Here is a 16779-nt window from a genome sequence, read left to right as displayed (position 1 = left end):
GAGGGGTGTATACTTTAGTTATGTTAGATTTAAAGGAATGCTGCACGACCATGCAAAGCATCACACTGTGACAGCATTCACATGCACCTGCTTGGAAGCAAACAACTGCGGAACAAAATAGTCACCAGTCAAAGGATCTGCTGACAGCCTCACAGCCAAGCCAGAACCAAAAATCCTTGCAAGTCAATGACTGCCCTCTCCCCATCCGTGCCACCACTGGAGAGAAACGGCACAAATCATCCAGTTAGCCAGTACACCTAAACAGCACAACAATGTCATGTGCGGATCCCCAAAAGCTCAAGCCCAGGCAGCTGGATAAACAGTCACCCACTCAGAACTGCCTCCCATGTCCCCCACGGAAGCACAGAACCTCCGCCCAACCAAAACATGCACCCTAGACCCCCACTCTGTTGGCAGAATCAAGCCCCGCCCCTCATGGACAACACCATCAAAACATTGGACATAGACACAAGTCTGTTTCTTGCAAAAATGACGGGACATATTTACAGCAAATTGGCATTGGGCAGTGCTCAAGTCATTTTGCTGAGCTGCCCTACACCAATTCAAAAGGCAGGAATGTACCATATTTACAAGATATGGTGCATTTGTGTCATTTCAGCCAGCGCTGGCGCACAATTAGCAGCCATGCACCAACACTGGGACTCTTGTACCATGGTGCAAGAGTGTCTGTGTTGTTAGCATCATTGTTTTTGTTCAGGATGGGACATCTTCCTGCACTAAAACAATCACAACAGATGTTTTCCTCATTCCATGTGTGCACCAGAATGTAACAATGTTTCCTTGTTATGCCTGCTGCAGAGAGCAGCAAGGTTTTGGCGCTGCCCCAGGTTAACAAGATATTATAAATCTGGGGCGGCATCAAAGTCCATGGGTGTTGTGCAACACCCATGGAACGCTTCTTTCAGTAAGGCAAGGCAGCGACTTGCGCTGTTTAGTCTTACTCCATATCTCGAAGGCCATGAAAAGACATACAGGGTGGCTTTACGTGGGATTGTAGATATGGCTAAGCCCTATACGATCTAGTGGTGGACGTGGCTCGTAAATAAGCCTCTATACTTTCTAAGGGTAGTCATTAAGTAAAGTCAGTAGTAAATGTGTTTAAGTTTCGTTCAGTTATGAAGTCTTTCTTTTGCCACATTTCAACATTTCAAAGGTATACGCCTTCAAGAAAAGTAAACTGGGATTATGGGTCATCATTCTCCTGATCTGGCTTTTGCAACTCCACAATAAATAAAAAGTGTAAGCCACAAAAATAGATTACGCTCGGGTACTTCAGTCCAATTTGTCATCCAAAACTAGCTCCTATGAAACAGCACTACTTTGGAAGTGTAATCCAAAATGACATCCTATAGACCTATCTGTTGTCTGAAACATATTGAAATTTGTGAAGAGACGGTCGCACTCCTATATTGTGATAATGATACCCAATTTGATCACTACTTATTACTTTATGGGTGCTGTGAAGTATCACCCCCTGATTGTGGGGTGTATTACTTGAATGTAGGATGAAGACCTTACCATCTAGAAGGACAAACTCATATAAGCACTCCTTTGTGAATAATAATTAAAAATTCAACATTCCATTAAGCTTGTTTCACTTTGGTTTATTAGACTTCATATTCCAATAGTGAAATTTTTATCCATTTGTAAGAAATCCTTTAGTTCAATGCGGTTTTATCATAACATGTTCAATCAATTGTTGTTTAGTTCACAGGGTTAACAAAAATTCCCGATGCATTTTGGGTCCAGCCCTTCTTCAGGGGTTTCTACCTATAATAAATGAAAGTATGCTACTTGATACTGAATCAGCTTGACATGGTGGCCTAAACTCTGTGCTCAGTGTAGGTGCTAGCAGGTATTCAGCTTTATCTGCCGAGGAGCTAGAAGAACTACACAGTGTGAAGATTGGTGTGGAAGAGACTTCAGTGAATGCAGATCTATGGAGGAGAGGGTGCTAATGAGCACCAATAAACTGACGGCCCTTTGACCAAGCTAACCAGGATGTATAAATGGTGGTTTAGTTTGATTTGATTACATTTTGCAAAGCGCGATGTTTGCCCAAGGGTGGCCTATTAGTGAAGAAGGTGAGAACTGCCTATTGAGATAGAAGGGTAAATAACTATATTTTTTGTGATTGCCTAAAGGCTGAAAGATTAGGTTGATTCCTCACATTCCAGGGCATTTGGTTCCAAAGAGGAGCAGTGGTAAAAAAGAAGCTTCCATCACCCCAAGCAGCCTTGTTGGTGAAGGGAACCGTAATATTACTAGCTGAAGCTGATTGAAGAGATCTCTTTGGAAAGTACCAGGAAATTTGACTTTAAAAAAAATCAGGACCTTGATGATAAAGAGATTCATGAACCCTCATCATAGTGCCTTAAAAGCCACTCTTTTTTAATGGGTAACCAATGGAGGCTTTGGAGACAGGCTCAAACTGTTTGATGTTCTTCAAAACCCAAACTGCTGCATTTTGTAGCCTCTGAAGTTTCTTTTTTTTTTATTGTCGCAAGGAGTAAACATAATAGAAAGCCAATCACCCAAGAGAAAAATTAATAACATACAGTACATGTATATACCACAAAAAAAGGTCACACTACATTGTAAAAATGAATAAGCATATGTAAGAGATAAACAAAGAAGATTCATTAATACTCTAATATTCAAAGCATATATATACAAATCTGGTTTGGATTAATTTAACATACCATTGTCCCAGATTCGATAGAACTTCCTACCAGATCGAACACCTCTACTCTTAGCTATTGCCTCTCCCTTTCAAACATTTCTCTTAATATTGCCCACCCTTCATATGCTCTAGGTGGAATTTTAGATACCCAAGCGCGGGCAATACAAAGTTGTGCAGTTGCTATAATAATTGATATAAAAGATCTTGTATCTAGAGCTACCTCTGACTTATAGCCAAGCATAAGTTCTTTATCCGTTAAATGTATATTAATCCTTAGACGGCCAGTTATTATACAGAAAACATATTTCCAGAAAGCAGACAGGCCTGGGCAAGTGATAAACATATGTAAAACATCAGCAGCAACCAGTCCACACTTTGTGCATTTACATTTATCATTTACGTTTATGCTATTAGAAGCTATCCACTTGGCTATTCGTTCTGGGGTATAATAGAGCATAAACACGGTTTTAAAATGTTGCAACTTTACATTAATAGAACATACCGCAGTATCTAAGCTCTCTAGTGATGTTTCTATTTCCCAAGGGTTGACATCCTGTCCCAATAGCTCACTCCATTTAGATGCTATCCTTAAACTATCATTCTCCCAAAACTGAGATAGTAGTTGGGAAGCCTAACTATTAGTCAGTTTCATCCCTGAATGTAAATAAGTCAGTAGATCACATCCCATGGGTTGTCTTATCTCTCTCCGTCCCCACAGACAATCTCTAATCTGGGGATATTTATAAAAAATATTTTTTTTTGGGGATACCAGAGTTCGTCTGAAGATCTAAAAACGTGCGGAATCCAGTAGCGTTATATAAATGACTGAGTTGGCTAATGCCATATCTATCCCAGGATTTAGCTTGCATATCATGAAAGATTTCCAGGAGCATAATGGCATGCTACGATGCATCAAAGGCAAGGAGCACTTGGCTGTAATCTCGCGCCAGATGTATACTATATCCCTAAGAGTCTTAAAACATACTCTTTTAAAGTAATTTGGATCATTAATCCTATACAAAAACATAGCACTATCATTACCAACAGCAAGACTATAACAAGAATGTTGTCTGTTAGGAGCGCAAAGACAACCTACAAAGGAGGCCCAGAAGTATAATTTAAAATCAGGTAATTGAAACCCATCAAATCTATAAAGAAGTTTTAGGTATTTTATAGCACGTCTTGGTTGCTTGTAGCTCCATATAAAGCTACTTATAGCCCCCTCAAGTTTTTGGAAAAAATAGTTTAGTACTCGCAATGGTATTGACCTAAACAAATAAAGAAATTTGGGCAAAATAATCATTTTAATGATATTACAGCGCCCTATAATACTAATAGGCAATTTATGCCAATCCCTCATTTTAGAAATCATAGATTTAAGTAAGAAGTCATAATTCAGTTTTATGACTTGTCCCAGGTCTGCAGTGATCTGCACACCAAGGTAAGTTGCTGAAGCACAAATCCCAGTTACCATCCCATCTGCTTGAAAACTAAGAATAGTCTGGGTCTTATTGACATTCAATCTATAACCGGAAAAACTCCCAAACGTGCTAGCTTCAGTTTGAATATCCTCTGTAGCTCTGGCTGGATCCATAGAAAAGACGGCTATGTCGTCGACATAAGCCGTTACTCTCAATTCTTCAGATCCTAATAAGGCTGGTGGGATTGATGGGTTAGCAAGCAATGATCTAATAAACGGCTCTATATATAGAGCAAAGAGTAAAGGTGATATAGGGCAACCTTGCCGATTACCCCTCAAAATCATAAATGGGTCAGTCTGATAATTTAGGTAAATTAGTTTGGCTCTTGGGCGTTTATAGAAAGCACTAACCCAATCATAAAAGCGGCTGTGAATATTATATACCTGAAGTGTAGCCCAAAGGCAATCCCAAGTGACACGGTCGAATGCCTTTCCGCATTGAGCATAATCATCCCTATACCCATATTAAATTTAGAGGCAGCATCAAAGGTGACTAAAGCTGTGTTCACATGAGCAGCTGTGTCCCTACCAGGTATAAATCCGTGTTGTTGATCAGAAACTAGTTGTGTCATCAAAGGTGCGAGTCGCATTGCCAATATTTTCGCACATATTTTTGCATCAGCATTTATTAACGAAATCGTGTGATATGACCCACATTCTTCCTTCAGTTTGTTCTTTTTTGGAAAAAAGACAATGTTTTTCATTTCCCATGAGTTAGGTACCTTCCCGTTAACACCTATATAATTCATAATTTTGGACATAATGAGAACTAAATTTGCCTTAAATATCTCATAAAATTCCAGAGGTATTTTATCTTCACCCGCTGCCTTCCCAGAAGGGAGAGCATCTATAGCTTTAGATATTTCATCCACAGTTATATCTAAATTAAGGACAAAGTCTGTGCCATTTCAAGTCTATTAATAGTTTCACGGAATTTACACTATCCATATAGTCAGTAAATTTTCTTTCATCAAACACATTAGGATTGCTATATAGTGTCTGATAAGAGCCCAGGAATTGTTCTAATATCTCCTCAGGCTGTGTATAGAATAACCTCCCATCATCTCTTATGCCCTTTATTACTCGCTCCACCCTTTTATGAGAGAGTTGGTGTGCGAGCACTTTGCCTACTTGTTCACCATACTCATTGCAGAGCTCTATTTGTAATATAGCTAGCCACAGTTTTATATTTTAGGGACCGTCCCAATGCAGCACGTTTTTCAATGAGAAGTAAATATGTTTGTGAATATGTTAAACCTGCCATCTGTTGAATTGTCCCACATCTAATTTCATCCGCATGTGCGATTTCTAATTGTCTAATTATTTCTCTAGTGGCCCTATTTGCCTGGTTCTTAATACAATTTTGCCTTAAAACATATTGCTGAGTCACTCCTCTTATATAGCCTTTAAGTGAATCCCAGATAGAAAAAAGAGAAGCAGAGCCTTCATTGTCCAATATAAAATTATTAATGTTCTCATTTATAAAAGCTTGATATTCTATATCGATCAGCACATAGAGAGGAAAGGAAAATTGACGGACATGTTTATTTGGTGAATTAAACGTAAGTGTCAGCAGTATAGGGTTGTGATCTGAAAATATCTTGGGGCAGACTTTACACTTGGCTATATTAAGAATAAAATTGTTAACAAGAAACATATAAATTCTTGAATACTGCTGATGTGGTGCACTGTAATAAGTATAACCAGGTACTGAGGGATACAATGAGCGCCATACATCTTTCACGTTATGCAGTCTGGCCATTTCCAAAGTAGCAGCCCTAACCTTCCTCATCCTAGTCGAGGCACCTCGATTAGTTGAATCTATATGTGAGTTCATTGTACAATTAAAATCTCCCATAATTATTAAATCCCTCTGCCAATCGAGGTGGTCTAAAATAAACAGCTCAAAAATAGATGGATCATCCAGGTTAGGGCCATAAAGAGCGCAAAGTACAAACTTATGGCCATTTATAAGTAGCTGCACAATTATCCACCTGCCTCGGTTATCATAAGAAGTTCTGAGCAAAGTATAGTCAAGCCGTTTATCGGCTAATATAGCAACACCTCTAATAGAAACCGTCTGCGAGGTACATGTAACTATCTTATATTGCAGTTGTTTTAACAAATGTCTATCTTTGTAAGCCAAGTGAGCTTCAACAAGAGCTACAACATGAGGTCTATAATTCTGAAGCTCTGCCCGTACCATCTGACGTTTGCTCATTGAGTTTAAGCCAGCAACATTCCAGCATAAATACTTTATTGACCCCATTTTTTTTGTAAATTGGTCACATAAGGGTCAAAAGTCCATAAGACATACCTCTGTCCATAGGCCTTATTCTTAGTTTTAAGCAAGCAAGAGAGTATTGCCATCAAAAATGTATGGAATTCTAAACATTGTGCTCTAAATGTACTGTAGTTGTTAGTAACACAGCTTGAATCAAAAATGATTCCTCTGCTTACTCCTTCTGGCATTTTAATTTGACCCCCTCCCTTCCAAGCATCCCAGAACCGCATGAAAACCCTCCTCACCCAACCCTGGAGAGAACCATCCCACCCTGCCCTGTATCCTAGAGAAGGAACCACCCTAACCAGGCTGTCGATAGGCCTGACAGCCAACAAGAGCTGGAGCAACCGCGGGTGCTACCCGCTACCCGCTACCCGCTGCGTGCTACATATTAGCATTAATCCCACAGTGGACAAAGAGAAGCCCTCACGACCCCCATGGAAAACAGTTCAAGCCTGCATCAACAAGTCTCATCATGAATCATCATACAGTATCATATACTATAATCATAAGGGCTAACATAAGTGTAATCTGTATTCTCCATTCAATACTGTATTGTAAAAAAAGGGGGGTACTAAGAGAGGGAAAAAAAGAAAAAGAAGAGAAGAAAAGTCATAATCAAATATATGCTCAAGTTTTTAAGAGGCCTCCTTCTCTGAAGACTTCCAGGAAATAAGAATTTGCTAGGCCTCTGCTGCTGTATGGAACATCCAAGAATTACCGCCACGTATAGCCTTAAGTCTCGCTGGTTCTTGGAGGAAGACTTGAAAAATGCCAACGTCGCTCCATTGTTTCTTTACAAAGGTCTGATCTCATAGAAAATGAATGTGAGTTAGACGTTCCTGGGCAGGCTCGGAAAAAAACAGCTTGTCTAAGCAAAACATTTAAAAAATAAACAATCATAGGTCTAGGATGTTGTCTACTGGCTCGTATATCTTGGCTTAGAAACAAAGGAAGTCTGTGTGCTCGTTGGATCTGAGAGTCCCAGTCCCAATCAGAGAGATCTGGAAATTACTTCTGAAATAATTGTACTACATAAGACCGAGGGTCACTCAGTACCCTCTTTTTCCTCAGGAATACCAAAAAGCCATAGATTGTTCCTGCATTGTCTATTTACAAGGTCCTCCACTTTGCTTTTAAGAGATTGGAGCTGGACTTCATGCACTTCCGTTGCAGTTGCTGTTGTTGCAGCAATATCTTTTGTGTTTGACAAATGCTGTTGTAACTCTACTATCTCTTGAGTAAGGCCAACTACCTTTGCTGAGACCTCTAGCAAGCCCTGTTGTATCAGACAATTGTCTGCTTTAACTTGATTAAAGTTGCTTTAAATCTCAGCTCTTTGTTCCTGGAGTGCTTGAAAGATAGTAGATAGAGAAGGTTCTCCTGCAGTATTAGCCCGGTGTTCTTTCTCCTTTTCAGAAGCAGCAGAGGATGCAGAAGAAGAGAATTTGAGGCCAGAGCCAGAGTCCTTCTTGCTGCAGTCCAGAGATGAGCCATCTGGAGCAACCCATTTTGATCAGCGGAACCGGGGCTTACGCTATCTGATGTTTGCAAGTCGCTACATGGAGATGACCCAGATAATCTTGAAATAATAGCTTTTACTTCCCCTTTAGCAGTAACCCATTTTCGAAGGGGGCTAACTTTGCTAGTATGTCCACCAGTGTCTACTACCTTTGATGTATTAGGATGTAATATAAGCTGCTCTGACTTTTTGTTTCTTCTTCTACTTAACCCCTTTATTAAACCCACTACCGACATCTGTCTGCTTCATACTCTGAGCACCAACTGCTCTGATGCTACAGATTGAGTTACTGCCAGACGAACACAAGGTGCCTGTCGTAGCAGAGACAGGTCCAGGAGGGGAAGCAGTTGGGAAAGCAGTTACCGAGCCCACACTAGCAACGTCCTTTTCTGCCAAATTATTATCCAGATCTGAGGCCTGATAGCCTAGTATCAGTGTTATTATACGGCAATCCTCTCAGTCCACTGTGTGCATAAAATCCTGCGCACTAGAACCCCTTCCTTCAAGATCGTCAGCCCCCTTGGCTCCATCGGTAGCTCCATTATCACTTTCATCTCCAATGACACACTCTTTCCCATGCAATGCCATAGCTGTTATTTGCGTATTTTCCGCCTTGCTTATGACAGGGTACTTAGTACTTTGCTCCTTTAAAGTCATGCCTGTGTCGCTGCAATTATCCCTGATATTTCTAGCAATTTCAGATTGAGAAACAATGATCTCAGGTTGAATAAAATGTTTATCTGACTCAGCATCCTGAACAGTTACAGTTACCACACAATTGACCCCTTTTAGGCCCTGTCCAGAACTTGATTGTAATGTAGGAGCGTTACCTTGTGTTTTTGAAATGCTCTCTCACCATTACTTTGAGTTTTAGTAGGAGAAGAAGCTGCAACATTGTCGCGCTCATGGCGTCGTTCCGTCTGCACTGCCTCCATCAGGGCTGTCGCCATAGATTGTTGCAGGGGAAGAGAAGCACTTGCCTGTATGATGCCGGCCGCCTTCCCAGATTGTAGGAGTTTAAGGACGAATTTCTCCAGTTGAGGTGCTTCTCCTCTTCCCTCGACTGTTACCCGCTGGCCAGCCATTTCTGAAGATTTAGCTCCCTTGTTGTCTAACTGTACCGTAGAAGCCACAGAGACAGTAGTGGGCGTAGCAGCGGCAGCAGGAGCACGTTGGTTTCGGCCGCGCTGTGGGGCCATAATCATCCACGAAAAACGAGATCCCTGCAGTAAGCTCAGGGGGCAGGCACTGAGCAAGCTTCGTCGTGCTGCAAACGAAGCCCACCTCACAGCTCTGCAAAGCTGAAGTGGACGGCAAGCGGTAATTATCATCTGATTTCACACATTGAAAAGCCTGTAAGTACTCGGGAGCAGGAGCGTCCGCGGTTGCAGCTCACAGTGGCAGTATCAGACCGCCATCTTCCTTCCCCCACGTGACCACACCACTCTAAAAATCCAGTCTCTGAAGTTTCTTCAGGATATCCTTCTGGATACCACCATAAATTGCATTAAAGTAGTCTAACCTGGATAGAGTGAGAGAAGTAACCGTTTTAATCAGGTGGTCTACAATGTTTCGGAAAAAGTTTAGGCCAACTAGCAGATTAAATGGGAGACTGGTGGTTTGTAGCCAAGGAATGAAATGTATTAAAATAAACTCTGTTCTTTGGCTTATCATGCAAAAATGGTTGGCTCGATTCCCACAATGACTTAGGACAGGTGTTAGGTAAACACGACCTAATGGTGCATGAGAAATGCTAGTTGCTTTGCGATGTTCACTCAACTGCACTTCATATCTATTATAAGGGTTGTTGATAGCGCCAAATATTTTATGTGGTAAGTTGTTCAGGAGTGAGATGATGGTGAGGGAAAAGTCTACCCCTATCCATTAAATATTACCACCCTTGTCTTTGCTATAAAGGTAGACTCTTGCTGGGCACAAAAGCAGTTCAGTCTGAGAAGGATCTTGCTTTGGGTACCTCCTCTAATTCTAAGAAGGAAAGGCAGTGAACTGTTGAAAGGCACACAAATTCGAGCTTGATTGTGTTGGAGCATCCCCATTGCCCCTTGGACTTTCCAAAGTTGGAACTTCCACAAAGCATTTCTCATTACTCCTTAAAGTGTGCAGTTAACAAATCACACATTGTAACACAACAAGGTGAACCTCAGAGAACTTGGATCTTACACTGCATTCCGAATAAGCTAGCTCCCCAAAGACTGTTACGTTTCTGTGCATCTCCATATACGCTACAACAAAAGCATACAATGGCCGTACTGTCATTTTCATGACAGCCTTATACGTCAAGGAGCGCAGCAGTGCAACTCATATATAGGGACTATGTCAGTGCTTAATTTGTGCCAGTGGCTTTCAGTGCTCAGCACCAGCACTTAATCATCAACACTGGCGCTTTTCTTGAGCTCCAGTAAAGGATACATTAATTTATGGTAGGCACTGGAAGATTAAGCGATTTGCCCAGAATCACAGGATGTTGAGCGGATGCCGAGACTCGTACCTGGTTCCCTAGCTCCAAAGTCGGCAGCTCTGGACATTACACCACATCCTCACTCTACTTTTATGGTTAGTAGTAGTACTATTTTTGGCGACGCTAACATGAGAAATGGGCTGGTGCAAGCTGCCTCCTGACGAGAGCCCTGGCACTTATTCTTTTGCATAATAACCACTGGTCCATGTTGAAGACAGCCCTAGGGGGTCAGCCCACTCACACAAGGTTTAACAAGGATTATTTATGCCTGTGTGAAGCAGTTTAACTGAAATGTAACTTTATCGTTCAAATCTGTTTATTAAAGAATGCCAAATAATGTAAAAGAGGAGCATCTCTGTGAACGGCTCAATGTTGATTCATGAAATCCTTGGCATTAAATTATAACAAACAAAATAGTTCCCACTCCAGTATCCTCCCCCACCCACCCCAAACCTACACAGTGTTTTCCACTTTAGGGAAATTAGATAACAGCACAATACATATTATTAAAAATAATTTCATGATTGGGTAGTAATGTCAGACTCAGACAGGCGCAGTATGCAGAGATGTTGAGGACAAGATAGTTCCCGGAAGTCTTTTGAGAGGAGAGTCTTGTTGTTGTGCCAAAATTCTACAAAGGATGCACCCTGATTGGCGGGGGATAATGTGATCTTTTCCATGCCAAGTATGTACCACAAATGGTGGAGCCATCCCAGATGTGTAGGTGTATGCTATGACTCCCAGTATGCAAGAATGTTCTGAACAGGTACACCTAAAGACAATCCTATGTGTCTCCCTCACCTAGATTTTAATAGATATGTAAGTGGATTAGATGGACACAGTATCGTATAACAGGAAAATCTGGAAAGTTGTGAGTTTAGATGCAAGTCGATGTCATTGATTAATTGAGTCCAGTAATTTAGAATTCGGGGCTGTCCCATAATAGATGTACCAATGTACCCCAGGTTTCTCACCCCTTCCAGTAATCCTCAGTTTGGCCTTGGTTGTCTCCATATAAGCATTCTGGAGTGAAGTACCAACACGTAACCTGTTTAGTGAGTGTTTGAGTATGGGCTGTATTGCATGCAGTGTTTCTGGCTCTATAAAAATCTGACTCCTTTACCCGCTTTCTAGCACCCTGCATGTTGTTACCACGCGGTAGTTGGTCGGACTGGTTTTCAAATCCAAAACCTTCTCCCCCCTCCTCAAGTCATTGTAACGACTTGCGGGGTAATGGTATTGCGTTGTTATAATGCGGTCGTTGTAACAACCTCATTGTAATAACATGCGGGTGAGGGATGCGGGGTGACCCGCCCACAAACAGTAAGATCTGATAAAAGTGGGCGCTGAGATAAGTAATGTTTTGGTTATAGTTGTCCCACATATTATAGGGGACCTGCTCATATCGTATCATACATAAGGTTGATAAAGTTTGTATAATATATAACTATTAATACATTCATCAGAGTGCCCGGGCAGGAAAATAATGGTGAAAACTACATCACAAGAAAGTGATTTGAACGGGGAAGCACAATGTACCTGACTTTATAGAGTCACATACTCCCCAAAGATATCTACACCATACGGCAAAGTTTCAAGAAAGGGCCAACAAAAACAGGAGCCTACAGTCCATAGTTGCGTTAGGCAACAGAATTACGAAGGTACCCTACCTAACACATCGAGAGTGCACCAAGTAAAATGACCGGCTTTCAGCAGTAAGTCTCCCGTAATGCGCTGGCATATGTAGCGAGCATAGTCTAATTAGAATAGAACACGGGAGCAGAAGTTTCGTCAGCGTTGTCAACAGCCGCCATCTTGTAATGTTTTTTTTTAAACAAAAGAGGATAAAGGAACAATTATCCAATAAGGCTAGCAGCATAGCAGAAAAATCAAAAATAATGAATTTCCAAGCGGCATGACCAAATATAGGGCACATTTCAGTGTTATAAAACACGATGTAACCTCTGTATATGCAATTGTTTTAGAGAGGCCAGCTCAGGATCGACAAAACGTACGTGGAAAAACAGGTTCCATGGTCACCATCTTGGCATAAGCATAAGATACCAGGTACCACATGAAAACGTAATCTTTATTGGTCCAGAAGGAACTAATACCCACGTGTAGCCAATATTAAATATAATTCATAAAACGTGAATTGAAACATAATATTGATTCAATAATAAAAGGAAAATTATTTCAGAAAAAAGTTATTAATTTTTGTTTATGTAAAAATCGTTTTCTAAATAAGAATACAGGGAGCATAGTTTGGTCAGAATCAGCTGCCACCTATAGGGGGAAGGGTATGAAAGGATTGTGTGTTCTAACAGATATATTATTGTCCCTGTCTAAATACGGCACAAAATGATGATTCTGGAGATAAGGAAAACTAATGCTATTATCCCATATCTAATAAAAAAAACGACACAGTAGCAAAGGAGATGTATAAGGATTAGTGAGAAAATCCAAAAGATGTTATAATAGTGATGGTGAATCATAGACAGTTGTCAATATACATATTTCACTATACATGTAAAAAATAATGGAGTTCATTGTCCACATTAATGCCCAGTTCCACCTCCCATAGTTTCAGGATCCAGCAGGACTCACATTGTCTCAATCTGAGTTCCCTATCACCTCCCCTGAGGTCAGATTTAACAACCTCTATGCCATGAAATCTAAAACCAAGTGATTTGCTCTGTTCTGTACATTCACGTGCATGACTTCCTATTGGGTATCTTATGTCCAAGTTCTTGAGTGCACGAAAGAGTTCTGCTATACGTTCCTTAAGTGGGTGTATAGTGCTGCCAACGTAGATCCTATTGCATTTACACTGAATTACATATACAACATACTTTGTCATGCAATCAATGTGATCATGAATCTGAAATTTCCGTGATCCATTGTATTCAAATTCCTTAACACCATTATTTGCCATCTTACACATGCTACAATTACCACAGATAAATGAGCCCACATTCAGTTGGGTCAACCTAGTGACATTAGGGTATCTTGATAAGGGGTAACTGGGGCTAACCAGATTCCTAATCGATTTTTCCTTTCTGTATGTAATGCTTGGTGATTTAAGTACATGATGGTCCAAGGCCCTAGCTGCAATTAATATGGGCCACTTTATGGGAAGCCCTGAAAGAGGTAGTGCGGGGGGGGCACTAATAGCCATCCCGCTGCAGAAAATAAAGTGCGTAGGGAAAAAAGGAAGCATCTCACAGAGCAGTTGTTAGAATTGGAGCGGGTTCACAGTCGGACGGGGGCACCACGGGCTTGGCAGCAGTTGAAAGCAGCACGAGCACAATTGGCAGGGGTAGATCTCGACAGAGCTGAATATGCAGCGCTGCATCTCAGACACTCCTATTATGTTGGAGGGGAAAAGACAGGGCGCATGCTGGCGAGCAAACTCAGAGCCTGCACCCAACAGACGAGAGTCCAATCAATTGTGAACGACAAGGGAAAGGTTGTCACTGAGGTTAAAAGAGATAGCAAAAACATTTAGGGATTTTTATGCAGATCTATACCGATGGGAGGCTACTCCAGGACCACAGGTGATGGCATACCTGCAGGGGGCAAACACATCCTCGATAGTTAGAGATCCGACAGACATGCTGGACGCCCCAATCCGTATAGAAGAAGTTATTGGGGCGATATCTTGCCTCCTGCTTATGAAATCACCGGGGCAAGATGGATTCTCGCCGGTTTCTACAAATCCTTTTACCATATCTTAGCCCCAATCATGACAAGGCTTTTTAACTCCTTTGCGGGCTGGGGTTAATTCCTTCCGAGATGCTGACGGCATCAATAGTAGTTCTGCCCAAACCGGGGAAGGATCGCCCAGTGTCCCTTCTCAATGTGGACCTCAAACTGTTCACCACAATTTTAGCGGCAAGACTAGGACCCCTAATTCCTGGCATAATAAAGCCAGATCAAGTGGGTCTCACTCAAAATAGACAGAGCAGTGACAACACCAAACGGATTCTCCATTTGGTTGATAAGGCTCACGCACACACATGGACAACCTGCTTTTAATGGTCGACGCCGAAAAAGCGTTTGATTGGGTAGAATGGGATTTCTTAGACCAAACTTTGATTCACTTCGGGTTGGGAGATGGATTCAGAGCATGGGTGACGAGTTGTTATAGCTCACGCACCGCCTCTATAAGAGTGAATGGATTATCGTCTCGGCCTTTCGCCATGCAATAAGGGACAAGGCAGGGTTGCCCACTGTTGCCCCTCTTGTTTGCCTTATACATTGAGCCCCTTGCCCAGAAGATCAGGGACAACCCAGCCAAAAGGGACACTAACTATGTTGCAAAAGGAGATACTCCATTTTGTCTGGGCGTGGGTGCGGCCATGCATGCGGAGGGAGTTGGGGCATCTGAGACCAGAGGAGGGAGGTTTAGGGATTCCGAATCCACTGGATTATTTTAGGGCTGCCAATTAAGATTCTTGGTGGAATGGAGAAGAACGGAATCGGAGTAGAGATGGCTATTTCAAGACAGGGCATTAGCGAAACTCTCCCTGTGGAAGGTTCCATTTCTGAAAAGGACAGAGTGACCGCAGAATCTTCAGGGCTCACCTATCACGAACAGGGTGCTGCGAGTTTGAAACGGAGTGGCCATTAGCAGAGAACTCACAACTTTCCCCTCCCCGATGACCCCCCAATTTGAAAACAAGGAGTTTACTCTGGGGCTTGAAGGAAAGTCATTTTCAACTTGGTAAGCTTTGACATGCAAGGCAGCGGGTCACCTATTTGATATTGAGGGGATCATACCATTTTCACAATTAAGACAGGATTATACACTCCCAGAGACAGAAAGGTACCATCATTTACACATAAGGCATTGGCTTCTCCATCCAGAAGTTCACCCGAAAGTCCCGCAGAAAAACGACGAAATACGAGAAATGGTTAGTAGCTAAGTTGACCGATAGGAAACTGATCTATGAGCTCTATGACATGATACCCCTGACACGTCCCACGCAACCTTCTGCTAGCCAGAAACGCTGTGCGACGGAAATAGGAAGGGAGCCTACGATGAAGGAGTGGCGGGACATCTATTACAAGGCCAATCATACGGCACGAAACACAGCCAACAAAGAAACATCTCTTAAAATGGCCACATATTGGTATCTGACACAGGTGCGCCTTAATAAACGGAACACCAATCGTAGCCCTACTTGTTGGCAGAGATGTAGGGGGGACATTACTGCCCGGTCCTTGCCACATACCGGCCCAAGATATTGGATTAAATAGATCAGCAATTTGAGACCCAGATCCCACGGTTCCCAGCCTACGTGGTGCTAGAACTACCCAACCCCTTAACGTTCCCTCTGAAGTCTCGCAAAGGGAAACAGATAGGTCTAGTTCTGGGGGTGGCACTTCAAATCATTCTATCACATTGGGGGGCACGAACGATCCCATCACACACAGGATGGGATGGCTTCACAGATTGTGGCATATATTGGGGATGGAATGGATCCAAGCTTCCCTCACGAACACAACATCCAGATTCCAAGAGGTTTGGCAGCCACTCATATCCCTCCTGTCCACAGAATTTAATGAGATCACATGCCCAAAATATCTCTGCCTTCTCCGGCTCACGGCAGGTGGGGTGCCGTCTACTAGAACTTGTACCAGGGAGCTCTCTCCACACACCAATTTTACAACCCGGAATAGTCATTGCGCATACCAGTTCGAGGGAGGGTGGTGAGGGTGGGGGGGCCTGTTTGAATACCTTTTGACTATGTTGAGTATGTTATTTCTTGCTACTATGTTGTAACTATATTGGTATTTTGAACGCCTCACAAATTTATTGGGGTGCATGTTAAATGGCATCTTTGCAGGTACTAGCAAATGATGTGATACATGCTTTGATATGTGGTACACAATGTGCATTGCGAGGCGGCTATGATAATTTTATATATGCTACTAATGTCAATAAAAACAAAGTTAAACCTAAAAAAGGGATCGTCTACAGAGAGGAACATGCCACGGCTCTGTCCTGGAACAGCCAGTGTCTTTCGGATTCATCCCTGTTTCATTCTATTAAATAGCATAATTAAGCTGCTTAATAGTATAGTTGGAGGTTCAGAATACCTAAGCCTCCAGCGTGGGGTGGGAGTTAGCTAAGCTCTTTTCTCATGCATGGTCTTTTCCCTAACCAAACATCCTGATGTAATTCCACTTGCAATTTAGAGATCATCCCTATCGGGGTGCCAGAGGAAGCATTTGAAAGAGGTAGAGGACCTTCCATAGAATAGTCATTTTATGGGTTGCTATTCTCCCAAGCCATGAAATCTGA

The 16779-nt window shown here is 42.1% G+C and overlaps 1 protein-coding gene across 3 annotated transcripts in view; it reads right to left on the bottom strand.

Moving 5' to 3' along the window:
• Positions 1 to 16779, bottom strand: part of LOC146798508 (cytochrome P450 2F2-like) — a 528068-nt gene that overhangs the window by 259100 nt on the left and 252189 nt on the right. The window lies entirely within an intron of this gene.

The sequence above is a fragment of the Triturus cristatus genome, chromosome 9 (genome assembly GCF_964204655.1).
Source record: "Triturus cristatus chromosome 9, aTriCri1.1, whole genome shotgun sequence".
Taxonomy (NCBI): Eukaryota; Metazoa; Chordata; class Amphibia; order Caudata; family Salamandridae; genus Triturus; species Triturus cristatus.
The sequence above is the reverse complement of the archived record's forward strand: the minus strand, read 5'-3'. Positions and strand labels throughout refer to the sequence as shown.